The sequence below is a fragment of the Pseudorca crassidens genome, chromosome 8 (assembly GCF_039906515.1).
Source record: "Pseudorca crassidens isolate mPseCra1 chromosome 8, mPseCra1.hap1, whole genome shotgun sequence".
Classification (NCBI taxonomy): Eukaryota; Metazoa; Chordata; class Mammalia; order Artiodactyla; family Delphinidae; genus Pseudorca; species Pseudorca crassidens.
In genome coordinates, this window is record NC_090303.1 from 55289398 (window position 1) to 55308200 (window position 18803).

The window sequence follows — 18803 nt, forward strand, 5'->3', positions numbered from 1 at the left end:
ATGATGTAGAAAATCCCTCTACTCTTCCAAAGATTCGTTCAGTAGAATTCAGGAGGAGAGAATAAGTCACTCTTCTCTTCATTACCTTTCTGAAGCTGAAGGCGAAGCCCTGACCTCTCAGATAAAAGGAAGCAAGAAGATCCCGCTGAGGGAGGAGGGGGATCAAGCGTGCAGGGAAAGCAAGGGCTGGGGAAAGGGGGGCGTGGACGAGTAGGACCGTGCACCCATGCCCTGGCCCAGCCGATCTCCTCCTTTCATCCCTCCCAGTATCTCTCCCTCCCCAAGCCATCAAACCAATTTGACCATCCAAACACAGCTGACCCCTTCCGCGTACATAAGGTTCTATCTGTTTCCTGCTAGGAGGGAATCTTGGAAGGCTTTTAATGACGTTGGTTGTATGATACTATGAGCAAACAATAAACACTTGACACACATTATCTTATTTACTCCTCATAACAATTCTCTAAAATACTCTCATTATCCCAACTTTTCAGAAGAAACTGAGTCTTAAAAACATTGAGAGGCAGACATGGGATTTGAACTGAGCGCATCTGAGTAAGAGGCCTAGTAAGAGGCAGACGTGGGATTTGAATTGAGGCCATCTGAGTCCAGGGCCATTGCCTTTCGACGCCACAACACAATGGAGGACCCTCACGCTGTCCTCCAAAACGTCCCTTTGGATCCATATATTAGGCTGAGTGGACTGAACCACTGGCAACGTTTTTTTGAAACTTTTTAAAGGAAGCTTTAAATATTCCTGATTGCCCCATCTTTGGCACTCCACATTTGCCTACTGTTGATTTTAGGATGCCCTTTAAGGTTGCAGTGACATGTGATCCCTTGGTTTCAGCATTGAGCTCAGCTCTAACTGCCACTTTAGTCCAATCTGGCCACAAGCTTTCCTAATCAGCAGAGAGACCTCTGTTCAGGTAGAGGTAGGCAAAAACCCCTGACCTGAGGGTTCAGAGGAGTAGCCAAGGAGAGGACAGCTCTTCAGAAGCTGCAAGGCAAATGTTTTCTTTCTCTCTGGTTCCACCTTAGTGCGTTGTGTACTGAGAGGACTTATTTGTTCTTGAGGTCCAGTGACGCACCAGGAAATCTCATAACACTTTTCACTTAGTATTTTAACACGAGTTAAGAAATCTTAGTGTTAAAAAAAAAAAAGATTCAGTCCCACTACCTAAAGTTGCCAGTTTTTCAGTTTTGTAAATATGAAGGGCTGTTGGAATGGAACTCACAATGTATCAAAAATGATCAGAACAAGATCAACTAAAATTAAACCCTTATGATTTTTAGAGAGTCAGCATGTATTAAGGAATACAAACCAGGTATTGGTTTCATTTTTACTAATCTTTTCTTTCATAGAAAGAGGTGAATTACTGTTCAAGTTTCATAAGGCAGAGTAGTAAAATCTGTTAAAACGAAAGATCTGCCCTCAAACTAAAGGATTCTTTACAGTCTCACCAGCCCAGCCAGCCAAGTGGGCTTAACTTTTCCCAAGTGTTGACTGCCACCAACAGGAAATCTTTCCATTTTTAGGTACTGTGGGCAATTAGAAAATTCTCTCATATCTAACCAAAATTGTCCTAATTGTTCTTCCATCCACTGGTCTTAGTGCCATCATTTAAAGTTGTGCCTTCTCCAACTGTGGAGTGTTTTTGTTTTTTCCAATTCGTCATAGACGTGTGTGTGTGTGTGTGTGTGTGTGTGTGTGTGTGTGTGTAAAACATAAAATCACCACACTTAAATATCATAGCAACATCAAATTGCTGTAGGAGTTTCTAAACTTTTAAGCTCAATTTTTGAATTTATCAGAGAGGTGACAAACAGGTCACAAACCGTCTGCAGCCCACATTTTGAGTAGCACTCAAAGATGGGCCTCACAACCTGGCTTGACTTGGGTTCCACCAGAAGCCAACTCTGAGGCAAGGATCCTAAAGCAAATGTGTTGTTTATTCTGGAAATGAAATCATTAAGTACTGGGGATGGAGTAGGGAAGCAGACAGAGCGAGGGAGGAATAAAGTGTGGGTTTTCAAGCCAGTTACCATTGTGGGAGCCACTCCACTGGGAAACTCTGGGAAACAGCGTCATATATACCTTTTATCCCCATCAAGGGGAAAGGAAGATGCGGGTTTTATATACCAAATTCCCGTTTGTTACTGGATGAGAGAAGCTGCTAGGGCCCTAACTTTCTGGTTCTTTTGAGTTTTCCCATATGCTCACTGTACATGCCACCATGGCCGGGGAAAAATCCTGCAGGCAAAGTGTCACAGGTGTTCACAGAAGCAGCTTTCAGCTCATAGGGGTGAATGCCAAGAGGATGAGCGTTCAGTACTAACAACAGCTACGCAATCCAACAGAAAATTGTGCAGCCAGTCTGAACAGTTCACAGCGGGGGGGAAAAAGGCCCGTCAACATATGAAAAGGCACTCCGCTTCATTCATAAAGAAATGCATGAAGACTCAGCCTGCATTTAAATACCATTTCTCACTTCACAGATGGGCAAGGATCCAAGAGTTTGAGCACACGTTCTGTGGGTGAGGCTGTGGAAACATGCATTCTCATGCATCACTCTTGGGTGTGCAAACTGGGACTAACCCAAGGAGAGCAGTTAGGCATTATCTTTCAAAATTAAAAATGCAGAGTTAATTCTTACCCAGGGGCCCCACTCCTGAGCATTATAGATATGCCTGCAAGCCTCTGAGATGACAAATAGACATCGCTATTCATTTTTCTTGTTTTTCAAGAACAACATTGTAAAAACAAAATATAGGCAAGAACTCAAGCATTCATCTTCAGGATGGATTAAGTAAACTATGATGATTTCACAAAAAGGAATTCTATATAGCTGTTTAAAACAAACGAGTCACCTTCTTTATACATATAAAGAAAAAGCTCCAAAATATATTATTAAGCAAAAAAAAAAAAAAATCAAGGTGCAAAATAACATGTAAAGTTTGATTCCTTTTGTATACGTACATTTGCTGGTATTGCCTAAAGAAACAATGAAAGGATTTGAAAGAAACTAATAAAAAAAAATCATACCTAAACAGGATGGGGGAACAGAGGAGTAGAAATAAGAGCAGAAGCACTATATATGTTTTATATCATTTTGATTTTTTAATTATATGAATAATTTACCCAATTTTTAAAATAAACTTAATTTAAAAAGTAATTGGTTGTGGGTCCCTGCTAAGTCTTCTCTCGTTCACACTAAACCTCTCCAGCTCCTTCAGTCTCTTCTCTTACATAATTTCCGTATCGTTCATCACCCTGCTCCCTCTTCTTTAGATCTCCTACAAACATTTCAATGTTCCTTTTAAAACCAAAACCAGAACTCCAGATAGGGTGTAGCCAAGTTAGAGTACAATATGACTGTTGTTTCCCTTATTCTGGATCATGAGTCTCTATTAATGTAGTTAAGCATTTATTAGGTTTTTTTTGAAAGTCACATGATATCAGGATCACATCCCATAATATGCCTAAATTCTTTTCACATAAAATGTTAAGTCCAGTCTCTCCACCATCTGCCCCACTAGCCCCATCCCTGCCCCCTGTCAGCACTAATACCACCCACTCAACACTGACTGCCACCAATATTTTTAAACTTATGTAAAGCAAAAATAAATAAGCACCCTGTACTATCTTCACAATTATGTAAATCTAAAACTTGTCTTAAAATAAAAGGTTTATTTTTTAAAAACAAACAACCCACTCTATCCTTATTAAAGTTTATCTTATGGAAAGTAACCTATCATTTCAGCCTGGAAGATTTTTTAAATATTAATTGCATTTTCCAATATATGTGCTGTCCACACATTTCTTAAATATAGCTTCCATATCTTTATTTTAGTTTTTGATAACAAATATAGAGACATTTTAACCATAACCTCCAACTTCACCTACAAGATTTCATAGATTTGGAAACTGAAGCCCAAGGGGGTAAATTAATTTCCGCAAGGTCACACAGCTACATGGTGACAAAGCACAGTTAGACCACAGATGATCTTATTCCCAGGCTAGGAGCTTTTCCAGTCCTTTTGGAAGCAAGTGATTCAGTTGAAAATGGTTGTAGATCAAAATCAAAAGGGTCAAAAGGACAGACTGATCAAAACAGGTAGATCTAGTTAGCAATTTTGTACTTTTCAGTAAGTGCTAAAGTGGTAAACTACTTTACCTTTAAAAAATGATAGGACTTGGGCTTCCCTGGTGGCGCAGTAGTTGAGAGTCCGCCTGCCGATGCAGGGGACATCGACCAGGAGGATCCCACATGCCACGGAGCGGCTGGGCCCGTGAGCCATGGCTGCTGAGCCTACACATCTGGAGCCTGTGCTCCGCAACGGGAGAGGCCACAACAGTGAGAGGCCCGCGTACCGCAAAAAAAAAAATGATAGGACTTTAGAATAGTATTATCTAATGGTATATTTAGATGGCCTATAATTATTAGAATGCTAAATAATAAAAAATGTTATTTTACCTCCTTTCACATTCTCTAAAGTGAGATAATATTAAAATTCTTAGTAGACATTTTAGGAATATCCAACAACAAAAAGTTATCCATTATTTAATCCCTGTTAGGATTTCTCCCCCCCATATGAAGGAGACTCTGTCAACCGGCTTTAATATATTGTAAAAGAAATTCACAGTAGAAATATCTCTTTGAAACTGGCTAAATACATCAAGTAGACATCAGTGGCAGCCATGGAGATAGTCACATGTCCCTTCAAGAGAATCTACTGCATGGGGACATAGCTGATTGACAGCCTCCAGCTGCCACTCCTTGGAATGCACCACCTCACTCACTGGATTCACAATTCGTGTTGCCCTTGGACCACTCCCAGCCAATGACTGTGCATGTCAGAGATACCGGAACCATTAGTTCCTCACGTAAGATTCCTCTAATGAGCAACATTTGCTTGGGCATTTCCCATCAGGCCAGCCAAGTGTGTTTCACAACTGCACTGCAATCGGAATCTCTTCCTACCCAATCCTCCCCTTAAACTTTTTGTCTTTCACAGGTGTAAGACTTGTGCGGTGTGAAAGCTATATGAAAGCTCCCTCCTCCTTTATCCCGCAAGGCATTTCCTCCAATATATCTCTAATCCTATCTTGATGTCCGTTGCTTGGAGGACCTAACTGATAAGCATCATTGGCTGAAAAGTTGCAAAATAGATTATTTTATGATAATATGTCTTGATAATCATACCATTTATTGTGTCCTTCATCCAAATATACCCTTTAACAATTAGTTTCACTGACTATTGTGTATTAAGATAAGGTAGGCATAAATGAGAGAAAACGCTCATCACAGAGTGTGTTAGTAAAGTGCTAAATAGAGCTGGCATCTACTTTCCCAACCTCTAATCCCTTAGTCATAACAGAGAAGATAATATGTTTCTAAAGGCCTGAAGTTGTAAAATACCCTTAAAAACAAATATACAAAAGAAAAAAATGTGTTTCTAATTTCACTGAAAGTTGTGAAGCTGATGGTCTCTGAGATGGGCTATGTGTTCAGAAGGTAAGAGGCTTGGGCAATAAAACTTGAAAGTGGCCAAGTCTCAGAGAAAGGTATGGATTTAACCCCTCCTCTGTCCTGAGACTGAGGCAGACAGAGGGATGAGGGCTGTGGAATGAAGCATGACAAATGCTGTGAGACGTCTTGCTGAGTTTGGGTATGACACAAGGTTTTAATAAGAATCTTTAGCCATTGGAATGAAATGCTCTAAGAAACATCTCTAAGGCCACCCAAAGCAAAGTGCCTAAACTGAGCTAATTCTTAACAGCAGTATCCTGTACCCAGAGGAGCCAAAATGATGTCAACCACCGAGGGCACAGGGCCAGACTCCTCACCATCTTCAATCACCAAACAGTCCCTGGATTCTGCCTTGATAAAAGAGTGAAGGAGAATAAGTCACTCTATTAATCTGCTATTATCTAGGTAAGGGGTAACTCCATAAAGAGTTTACTGATTTAGAGAATTAAAGAATTGTAACATTCCTTATTCCCAGGAGTTGTGCAGGAAAAATTACGGAAGGATAGAAAAATGAGAATTGACAAATGTCAAGAATGAACTGGGGAAAAAAGAGCAAGAATTAGAAATAAGGACTGTCTCAAATTACTGAGGAAAAAGGCTATTATAATTATTAGGACAACTAGACACAAATTTGGGAAAAAAATAAAATCAGGTCAGTACTTCATACCAGAATAAATTCCAAATAAATCAAAATTTAAATGTACAATCTAAAAACACACTAAAAGAAAATACGGGAAAATTGCCTTATAAACTGATCTGAAGATAACCTTACTAATTCAAAAACTAGAGGCTATGAGATAAAATATTGATCAATCTAATTATGTTAATTTTCCTTAAAATATTGGCATGACACAAAAACAACACAAGCAAAGTTAGAAGACAAGTGATAAACTGAGAAAATATATTTGTATTTAAAAAGTTAATAAACTTAAAATATTAAGAGCTCCTACATATTGAGAAGAAATAAAATAACAACCTGATAGGAAAGTGGCAAAATATATGAGCAGACATTCACAAAAGAAATGAAAATGGCACCTAAATGTACACAAAGATGCTCAAACTTGCTCTTACTCAGGGAAATGCAAATGAATACTGCCACGAGCTACAAGTTTTCATATATCTGATTGTCAAACATCCAAAAGTCTGACAACATATTCCATTGGCAAGGTTATAGGAAACAGCTGATGAGAATATAAAATGTACAACTCCTCGGCAAAGGAATTTGATAATATCTTTAAAAAAAATTACTAGCAATCTATCTAGCAATTTCAGTTCTAGGAATTTACCTCCAAAATATTCTGATAAAAATACAAAATGACTTGTATGCAAAATGTATTTTTCCAATGGCTAGATACAGAATAGTATATGTACTATTCTAACATTTAGATAAGAAAAGAGATTGTTAATAGGTACACAAATGTATTATATTTGCAAAAAAAATCTAATAAAAATGGTTATCACTAGATCAGTGCTTCTTAAACTTTAGTGTACATAAAAATCACCTTCAGAGCCTGACTCCCAAAGTTTCTGATTTAAAAATTCTGAAATGGGGCCCAAGAATTCGCATTTCTAACAAGTCCACAAGTGATGCTGACACAGCTGTTCTGAAGACCACGTTTTGCCCCCAAACTTAAAACAAATGGAAATAATTGGACCTATCAATATCAAATTCATGACATTATAATACAGGGAATAGATTTATTTATTTATATTTATAGATATAGTGACTTTTGAGTATTTGAGAGTATATCTTAAGTGGAATGAATTCTAATTCCAAACAGCTTCAAATAAATCTTAAACTTAATTCAGTATTTATTAGTAATATTAGTATTATTAATTTGAAACTAGTTTATACACATGCAAATACACACAAACATTTATGCATGAAGTCAAACATGAAAATACACACAAACATTTATGCATGAAGTCAAATAATAGTGTCAATGTTGCTAAGTACTAAAATTACTGGTGTAACAGAAAAGAGGTTAAAGTTAAAATTCAATGATGTTAAATTTGAATTGAATATTGCTATTGAACATCAGTATTATTGTATGGTTTTGTTTTTTCTGTTCAAAATATATATTCCTTAGCTCAGTGACCGCCCAAAAACAAGAGTGCCCCTAGTGCCCACATTTTGGTCTCTAAGTAGTGTTTCCCACTAAAAGGAACCAAAGCTCTATGGTAGAATTCTGATTCCAGATTTGGAGAATAAAATGCATTAAATGGGTTTGTGACAAGTTATGCCAGAAAGCAAGGAGGAAGTCAAAGACTGATGGGACATGTCAGAAGCAAATATAAACAAAGAGGAGCAAATATAAGGGAAGAATCCCACTGGCAAAATACAAGAACAAATTAAAAATAGGGACTGCAATTAATTAATCAGAATTCATGAATTCATTCTATCACTAAAAACACAAAAATAAAAATTAAAAAACAAAACACACACAAGCAAAAATCTAGTTGGTCACCATTGTATTTAGAACATTTCCTTATTTTGAAAACTGACAGTAGAAAGAAAAGAATTAAGCATTTTTCCTTCCTTCTCTGTACTACAGAGTAACTAAAGAGCCCTAGTTGATGAGAGAAAGTTCTTCTCCACAGAAAACACCCAGTTAACAAAAGTTACAAGAAAGAGAAAATTAGAAAACTGCAAATTTGCCTAATGAAAATGCTTTCATCAGTAGATGAAATGGCTAGATGAAAAGATGCTGGGTAATTGTACCATGTCAGCATCACAAAAGTGTGATAACTAGACACTAACACCATATGCTGTCTGTGAAGCACCCAAGACCACAAATGTTTGCTAATAGATGTGAACCTGAATCACTTCAAGCCTTGACTCCTCACTTCAGTTACAGGAAATACAGGAGATAGGGTAACAAGTCAAAAGTCACCAACAGGAAGCAGACAGACAAATCCAGAATATGAAAAATTCTACAGGTTAAGTAACCCAACTTTTTTTCAATAAATTAATGGCAAGGAGGGTATGGAACTACTCTAGATTAAGAGATTTAACCAAATGCAGAATGTGAACCTTGTGAGTTACTTAACTGAATAAAGCAAATATAAAAAGATATTTTTGAAACAGTTGGAGAATTATAAGTATTGAATGTATTAGACTGCACCAACAAATTGTTAATTTTGTTAGAGGTGATAATGGTTTCATGATTTTTTAAGACCATTTTTTAACAGAGCATAGTAATATATGTCAAGGTAAAATAACACAACATTGGGACTTGTCTCAAAATATTTCAGCGAAAAAGAAAAAAAGAATGGATGAAACAGGTGAAGTAAAATGATGATGATTACTGAACCTGGCACGTGAGCATTCATTATACTATCCTTTCTATTTTTATGTATATTTAAATTTTCAAAATATATTTTTAAAAGTAGAATTGGCCCAAAGACCTCTGCCAACTTTTTAAAGTATTTCATGTCACTTTTTCAGAAGTACAATGGAAGATTCTAGATTACGGATAATTACTGCTTTCTAATCACCTAAGAATTTAATCTAAGCCCCACTTATAGAAAGCGCCCTAGAATACAAGTCCAGAAGGAAACCTGGGGCCAGGCCCTCACATTAATCTTCTGAATCTGGACAAGTCATTTAATCTTTTCAGAGCTCATGATCTGTAAAGACTGGAAACTAGACCACTTTATGTCTCATCTTTACCTCCAATCACTAAAAAGTAATATGACTGTACATTTTCAGGTGAGCAGAGGGCACAGAACTGGGTAACAAAAAAAGCATGAAAGTGTAGCTTAACCAGAATAACTTCCTCGAATCCCCATCTGGGAAATAAGTGAGTTAGATTACACTGTCTCTAAGATGTCTCTTAGTTCTAAAATTCTATGAAATGTAAAAACTGTAGCCATAGTCCAGACAAATAATTGAGCGTTTTATATCAAATTCTAGTGGCTGACATTGGTGCTCAGTTTCAGTAAAGCAGTTTTTTCCTTACTCTGGGTAGACAGTATACTTACTAATCAATAGGATAGAAAAACATAGACCAGTTATTTTCCAACTTTCTTATCCCTGGTTCATAATCCATGGCCCATATTAAAGAAAGAGCCTATTAATGATGAAGAGGAAGTAAGTTAACTTTTTTTAGTGTTGTACTGCAGTACCTCAAGAGACACCCAGTGCTGTAACCCCAGACAAATATCCAGGCTCTCGGGGGGGAAAAAAAGTCATGATAAGACAACAACTGATACTGAGCTGGAGAGTGTAGTGTCAGCATTCTAAAGGGAAGATCAAAATTTAAACCTTGGCAAATGATAGATGTCCTTCAGTGTTACATTTGATGAGTTTTCATGGTAGGTGGAAGGGGCGAGGAGAAGCTGTTGGCCATTACTAGGACCAATAAGTGAAAGTCATCAGGAGATACTTTTCACAGAACCTTGAGGATGAGATTGTTCTTCATAAGGGTTACTGCTGCCTGAAGACAGAATGGATCATCTCAGGGGAGGTTAAACTCAAAGTCACTGGATGTTGTTTCACCAGAGGTTAGTGTGTATTTTATAAAGGGATTCCAAGCATCAGAAACAGCATAATTTATAAAATTTTTAAATTATAAATAGTGGAGATAGGGCTCAAAAAAGCTATTCCATCATTTGTTTAAAGTATTTTTAAGCAGCAGAAATAGAGTGAAGGGATCTACACCACTGTAACTACTGTTCTTTATTCATTCGAGAAAATTCCAACTCCCAATTAATGAAATTTATAGTTGGAAATTCCTATTTGTCTATTCCATATATGAAATAAAGAAGATGGTTGCAGGGCTTCCCTGGTGGTGCAGTGGTTAAGAATCCACCTGCCAATGCAGGGGACACAGGTTCAAGCCCTGGTCCGGGAAGATCCCACATGCCCTGGAACCGCTAAGCCCTCGAGCCACCACTACTGAGCCCGCGTGCCACAAATACTGAAGCCCACGCGCCTAGAGCCCGTGCTCTGCAACAAGAGAAACCACCGCAATGAGAAGTCCGCGCACTGCAACAAAGAGTAGCCCCCACTCACCCCAACAAGAGAAAGCCCACGTGCAGCAATGAAGACCCAACGCAACCAAAAAAAGATAATAAATTTTTTAAAAAAGAGAATGGTTCCAAGTATTTTGTTAAATGAGTGAATACTTAAGAACTCAAAAAGTGAAATTTCAGAGGGAAAATATGATTCATTCAACAAGTTAGTTTTTGAAAGTCAACTATGTGCCAGAAAATGGTAAATTCCCTGTCTTCACGGAGTTTTCATTCTAGCAGGAGATAGTTGATAAACAATTTTTTTTTAATGTCAGATGACCATTATGTTGTACACCTGAAACTAATGTTATGTTATTAAACCTCAATTAAAACATATGTTGGGTGGTTAAATTCTATTAAAGAAAAGTTAACCAGATTAAGTGAACAGGATGGGGAGGCTGCTATTTTAGATAGGGCTTCCAGGAAAGCATGTGTCATAAGGTAACCCTGGAACAGGGGCCTGAAAAGAACTGAGGGGAAAGCCCAGAGAGATGGACGAGCAGGTACACAAGACCCCGAGGCAGGAGGGTGTTTGGCACTCGTGGAAGAACATGGAGGTAAGCGTGATGGGAGCAGGATGAACCAGCAGGGGAACAGATGGAGTCAGGTCACAGGCGCCAGGGCCATTCCGTGGGCAGTCTCTCTGCGAGGGACGTTACTGCAGGGTCTTAAAGGGAGGAGAGACTTGTTTCAAAAGGATCACTCACTTTGCCGGGTGGAGACTGTGACGGGGCAAGGGAAGAAAGAAGACGATAATCCAGGAATGTAATAGCGGTGGTTTGGACTGGAGTGGTCGTAGTGAATATGGTGAGGCATGGTCAGGTTTGGGAGGAGCTGGCTTGAAGGGAGGAAACTTCATTTTGGACATGTCAAACGTGAAATGCCCATTAGACATCCAGGTAAAAGAATCAGATATGCAGGTAGGTGTACATGTCTGAGAGCTGAACTGGAGACGTAAACTTAGGAGCCCTGGGCATACAGATCTGGAATTGAATGAATCACCTGTGACACGAGTGTATATGGAGAAGAAATCTGGTCGAAAACTGAGATGTGGTGCATCCTAACCCTGGAGGGTGGGAAGATGAGGGAAGGAACCTCCAGTAAAGGAGACGGAGGTAGGACCGGAGGCCACATGAAGAAAGTGTCAAGCAGGAAGAAGTGATCACTAGGAGAAGAGCGTCCCTTAAGCTCAATTGATAAAGGCTCAAAACTGACCACTGGATTTGGCAACATGGAAATCACTGGTAACCCTCATAACCCTAATCGCTGTACCTCTGAGAATAAAAAAACGTGGCGTGTGCTTAATAAATATTTATTGAATAAATGTAGATATATACTACAATTCTGAAGTGTTTTTGATTTCAGTAGTTGAGCCTCTTAAAAATACAGAATAAAAAAGTTATTATATTTCTCTGATTAAGCAAGACAAAGGCACAAAGGAAAAAAAATCTATACAAGTTGCCTAACTGCTAGAGATACTCAAGATTTTTCATACATGATTGAAAACAATCTTTTAATGCTGAATGTTATGTTTATTTAAGTAATTTTTTTGTTAAAAATAAATAAAAGCAAAACTCACTTGAGAGCCTGCAGGAGATAGTAATGTATAGGACTAACATAAAAACATTAGCTTCTAAAAGAGCTACAGAAGGAAGCATCCTGCCTCCAGGATGTCTAAGTAACCAGCGGTCACAGGGTAGACTTTCCAGATACCACCTTAGAAACTGGCTTATTTTTTCAGATCTGTTCCTGTGGTTTTAATTAAGCTAAAGATCATATCAGAGTTTATGCTTGATAAAAGTTATCACATTTTCAACAGCTCTCTAGATTTCTAAATAACATGTAGAAGACATTAAAATGTTATGGTTTACTTTATGTCATTTCATTCAGTGAAGAAGTTTAACACCAATAATAGGAGATGATGGGGAAATGGGAGAAGTGGAGAATGAGTACAAAATACTAGATCTGAAAACCCGTGATGATTTTTCTAAAATATCTTCACACTTTTCTAAATATATTAAGTAATCTGAAAATAGGAATTGATATTTATGCAGTATCTATTCATTTTTAAAATATTTTTAAATTTTTAAATTAATTTTTACTGGAGTATAGTTGATTTACAGTGTTGTGTTAATTTCTGCCATAGAGCAAAGTGAATCAGTTATACATATACATATATTCACTCCTTTTTACATTCTATTCCCATATAGGTCATTACAGAGTATTGAGTAGGGTTCCCTGTGCTATACAGTAGGTTCTTTTTAGTTATTTATTTTATATATAGTAGTGTGTATATGTCAATTCCAATCTCCCAATTTATCCCTCCCCCCTCCTTTCCCCCTTGGTAACCATGAATTTGTTTTCTACATCTGTGGGTAGTATCTATCCACTTACAAGCATTTGAAAACATACTCTACAGGGAACATTAAAAGAATACAAGAAATGATCAACTTATAGCCACCTGATTTTCAAATAATAAATTGTACAGCTCACATTTGTATAAATAGTTTGATTTTAACTAACATTTTCTGAGCATCTTATATGGGACAGAAATTAAAAACAAGGAGGCATATAACACCTTCCTTCTTTATGAATTTTTAAACCTAGAGATTGTTTTCTCCCTTAATCCAAGGTAAGAACAGGTTGGTTGAAATTGTTGATTAAAGTGAAGGAAAGTTAAGCAAGTCAACTTTGGAGGTCAGAAAGCCCTTTCATGATTTCCCTGCAGACAGGACAAGAGCAGCATAACATTTTGTGATCTAAAGAGTTAAGAAAATGAAAAAGAAACACAATGCATAAGGGGTAACTGGGTTGACTGGAATATGGACTGGGTATTAGAATTATTCATAAATATTAGGAAATCAATGTTAATTTTGGTACATATGACAATGGTATTATGGTTATATTAGAAAATGTTCTTATTGTGTACAGATGGGTAATAACACATTAAGGAGCAAAATGCCATGATATTATTTATTTACACCACTTCAGAAAAATTAAAAAAGAGAGAGAAGTGAATTGAAAGGGTATCAGCCACTTCTCCCTAATTCAAATGCTTGTCTGCTGTGGAACTTTGATCCATAAAATTAAAGGAATCTTTATCTCTGTCTCCCCAGGCAATGTGTACCCAACTTCTGAGACCCAAAAGGGCAGATTGGAATTATAATTCAACTAGGAATTAGATGTTTTTAAGTTCCTATCCATACTGAACAGAACCCAATATATAACCTGTCATATAACCCGATTTTTCTCCCATTTACATTGGCCTTCTTTTTGTTTTGCCTTTTACTCCCTCCCTTACCTCTTTTTTAAAAATTTCTAATTTTTCTGGATCTCTATTTTTGAGGACTATATACTATAAGAGCATAACACAGATATTTTGAAAATTTAATCTATTTTATTTGGAGAATTTAATCCATTTAAACTGATTGAGATTGTGATTAATGATATATTTGGATTTATTTCAAATATCTTATTTTGTTCTTTTTGTTTATGTTACTTTGTAATACTCCTTTTCCCCCTTTCTTGCCCTCTGCTGGATTGATGGACTATTTCCTCTCATTCCACTTTTTCCTTCTCCTACTTTGAAAATGACAGTCTATTGGTGTCCTTATTATAGTCAGTATCCTAGAGTTTGCAACATGTGTATTTAACTTTTTAAAAGTTTAAACATAATCAACGTCTTTACTCTCCTTCTAAATAACACAAAGACCAATAATGTTTTTATGCCAGCTGCCACTCCCTTCTCCTTATAAGGTCTTGTTGCTTGATTTATTCATGCTGCTTAGTTATGTACTGTCTCTCACCTCCACGCCCACTCTGCTCTGTGCTGAGACTACAAACTGTATTTCCCAGACCTTCTTGCCCACTGACTTCCTATAGTGTTATTAGGAGGGACACAAAAGGGAGGTGAAAGATAAGAGGAGAGGAGAAAAGCATTCCTTCCAATTTTCCAGCTCTAGTCAGCATTGCCCATCAATAACTTTGTTGGTTCAGCTCTCAGCCTTTTTCAGAACTCCCAATACCAGCCTAGGCAGTCTCCCTCAGAGCAGCTAGCAGCCTCCAGGGGCATCCCTCTGAGAAGCCCAAACTGCAGCTGACTACTAAGAGTGGAAATGCCACGCGGATTCTAAAATAAATATAATGTTACAGTGACACCTCGTGGATACTGGCAGGAGAACACTGACCTAAGCATCACTGAAATGTAATATGAGATATACTGTACAAACACCAAAGATATTAGGTATTTGGGAACTTTAAAAAAAAAAAAGGTGTCTTAGTTAATCTAGAAAAAATGAATAACAAACAAACATAAGACAACAGAGAATATAAATCGGTGAAATCACTTTTACATTCCTTGTGCTAGAGCACTAGATCATTCCTTTTTTTTAAATTCAATTTAACTGCGCTATTCCATAATATGAATGTACTGCGACTTCTTTATCCATTCTCTTGCTATTTAATTTGTTTTCAGCTAGTATTTTTCTGTTACAAAAAAGATTTTGTTAAACATCATTGTTGTCTCCTTGTGTACATGTGGGAGAGTTTCTTCAAACTATGTACCTATAAGATGAATTTCTGGAACTTAGAATTCTGCAATTTCTAGTAAAGTTGAAAATGTGAATATTCTAAGTTCTAGATCATTCCTTAAGACTAGCTTTCTCCAGTTCACTTTACTGTCATTTTAAATTTCCCAAGTTTAAAGACCACATTTTTTTTTCAAATAACATTGATCCTCACCTTTTCTCAGAATTAAAGTGTTTTTCCTATTCATGATCTATGTTTTCTAGTTATACTCTGTGGATTTATACAATTTTTATTAAAATCTTCAACTTGTCAATCAGAAAAACTGAACTTCTGTAAACTAACTGTTTTGTGTGAGATGATGAAATTATCACTGATATAATCACAGTACATCCATAAATTTTTCTAAATTTTCCCTTTTTAGAATAAAATTCTGGCCCACCAGAGCAACAGTCGGCTCTACCCACCACCAGTCCCTCCCATCAGGAAACTTGCACAAGCCTCTTAGATAGCCTCATCCACCAGAGGGCAGACAGCAGAAGCAGGAAGAACTACAATCCTGCAGCCTGTGGAACAAAAACCACATTCACAGAAAGATAGACAAGATGAAAAGGCAGAGGGCTATGTACCAGATGAAGGAACAAGAAAAAAAACCAGAAAAACAACTAAACGAAGTGGAGATAGGCAACCTTCCAGTAAAAGAATTCAGAATAATGATAGTGAAGATGATCCAGGACCTCGGAAAAAAAATGGAGGCAAAGATCAGGAAGATGCAAGAAATGTTTAACAAAGACCTAGAAGAATTAAAGAACAAACAAACAAAGATGAACAATACAATAACTGAAAGTAAAACTACACTACAAGGAATCAATAGCAGAATAACTGAGGCAGAAGAACAGATAAGTGACCTGGAAGACAGAATGGTGGGATTCACTGCTGTGGTACAGAATAAGGAAAAAGAATGAAAAGAAATGAAGACAGCCTAAGACACCTCTGGGACAACATTAAATGCAACAACTTTCACATTATAGGGGTCCCAGAAGGAGAAGAGAGAGAGAAAGGACCAGAGAAAATATTTGAAGAGATTACTTCCCTAAGTCGAAAACTTCCCTAACATGGGAAAGGATGTTTATTCATGCTGCTTAGTTATGTACTGTCTCTCACCTCCAAGCCCAATCTGCTCTGTGCTGAGACTACACACTGTATTTCCCAGACCTTCTTGCCCACTGACTTCCTATAGTGTTATTAGTAGGGACACAAAAGGGAGGTGAAAGATAAGAGGAGAGGAGAAAAGCATTCCTTCCAAATTTCCAGCTCTAGTCAGCATTGCCCATCAACAACTTTGTTGGTTCAGCTCTCAGCCTTTTTCAGAACTCCACCCAAGTCCAGCAAGTGCAGCAAGTCCCATACAGCATAAATCCAAGGAGAAACATGCCAAGACACATAGTAATCAAATTGGCAAAAATTAAAGACAAAGAAAAATTATTGAAAGCAGCAAGGGAAAAACAACAAATAAAATACAAGGGAACTCCCATAAGGTTAACAGCTGATTTCTCAGCAGAAACTCTACAAACCAGAAGGGAGTGGCATGATATACTGAAAGTGATGAAAGGGAAGAACCTACAGCCAAGATTACTCTACCTGGCAAGGATCTCATTCACATTCAATGGAGATATCAAAAGCTTTACAGACAAGCAAAAGCTAAGAGAATTCAGCACCACCAAACCAGCTCTACAAAACATGCTAAAGGAACTTCTCTAAGTGGGAAACACAAGAGAAGCAAAGGACCTACAAAAACAAACCCAAAACAATTCAGAAAATGGTCATAGGAACATACTTATCTTAAACATGAATGGTCATAGGAACATACTTACCTTAAACATGAATGGATTAAATGCTCAAACCAAAAGACACAGGCTTGCTGAATGGATACAAAAACAAGACCCATATATGTGCTGTCTACAAGAGACCCACTTCAGACCTAGGGACACATACAGACTGAAAGTGAGGGGATGGAAAAAGATACTCCATGCAAATGGAAATCAAAAGAAAGCTGGAGTAGCAATACTCGTATCAGATAAAATAGATTTTAAAATAAAGAATGTTACGAGAGACAAGGAAGGACACTACATAATGATCAAGGGATCAATCCAAGAAGAAAATATAACAATTATAAATATATATGCACCCTGGGGCTTCCCTGGTGGCGCAGTGGTTGAGAGTCCGCCTGCCGGTGCGGGAGACGTGGGTTTGTGCCCCGGTCTGGGAAGATCTCACATGCCGCGGAGCAGCTAGGCCCATGAGCCATGGCCGCTGAGCCTGCGCGTCCAGAACCTGTGCTCCGCAATGGAAGAGGCCACAACAGTGAGAGGCCCACGTACCGCAAAAAAAAAAAAAAAAATATATATATATATATATATATATACATGCACCCAACATAGGAGAACCTCAATACATAAGGCAACTAATAACAGCTATAAAAGAAGAAATCAACAGTAACACAATAATAGTGGGGAACTTTAACACCTCACTTACACCAAGGGACATACCATCCAAAATGAAAATAAATAACGAAACAGAAGCTTTAAATGACACAATAGACCAGATAGAATTAATTGATATTTACAGGACATTCCATCAAAAAACAGCAGATTACACTTTTTTCTCAAGTGCGCATGGAACATTGTAGTGGAATAACTGAGGACATGGAAAGGAGACGTGACCCATGAGCCCCCCCTCGGCAAACCGGGGGCTGGCGAATAAGCCAGGACTGCAGGCAGTCCTGGATACTTTGGGCACTGATCCATGAAATGACCTCAGTATAATCAGAACACAAGGAAACGTCCTTGTGCTACTTTAGTATAATCAGAATGATGGGAACACAAGGAGATGTCCTTGTGTTGCTTCTGAGCTCAAGGACGAAGCAAGGCATGTCTTCAAGAAAGCCCACTGTTGCTTGTCTAATCAATAAAAGCATATGTTGCTGCTTTGGCATTTCTGAAATGTTAAAATTTTAAGTCTTAAGATGTAAACATAGATAATGCTTAAATAAAAGCTACCACAGCAGGACAGACGGCACTGTTTTGCCTGAGCAAGCGGCAGCCCTCTACTGCTGTTTCGGCAAAATTCACCTCGTGTGATGAGCTTACTTTCGGCCCTGTCATAAGAAAACTACAACATTGATAAATCACAACGTGGGTCACAAATCAAGCCTCAGTAAATGTAAGAAAATTGAAATCATATCAAGCATCTTTTCTGACCACAACGCTATGAGATTAGAAATCAATTACAGGGAAAAAAACATAAAAAACACAAACACATGGAGGCTAAACAATACATTACTAATTAACCAAGAGATCACTGAAGAAATCAAGGAGGAAATCAGAAAATACCTCGAGACAAATGACAATGAAAACACGATGATCCAAAACCTATGGGATGCAGCAAAAGCAGTTCAAATAGAGAAGTTGATAGCTATACAAGCCTACCCCAAGAAACAAGAAAAATCTCAAATAAACAATCTAACCTTACACCTAAAGGAACTAGAGAAAGAACAAACAAAACCCAAAGTTAGCAGAAGGAAAGAAATCATAAAGATCAGAGCAGAAATAAATGAATAAGAAATGAAGGAAACAATAGCAAAGATCAAAAAAACTAAAAGCTGGTTCTTTGAGAAGATAAATAAAATTGATAAACCATAAGCCAGACTCATCAAGAAAAAGAGGGAGA

At 37.6% G+C, this 18803-nt stretch overlaps 1 long non-coding RNA gene across 2 annotated transcripts in view; it reads right to left on the reverse strand.

The window, feature by feature from the left end:
- Positions 1-18803, reverse strand: part of LOC137229093 (uncharacterized) — a 410710-nt gene that overhangs the window by 378920 nt on the left and 12987 nt on the right. The gene's annotated exons all lie outside the window — the stretch shown is intronic.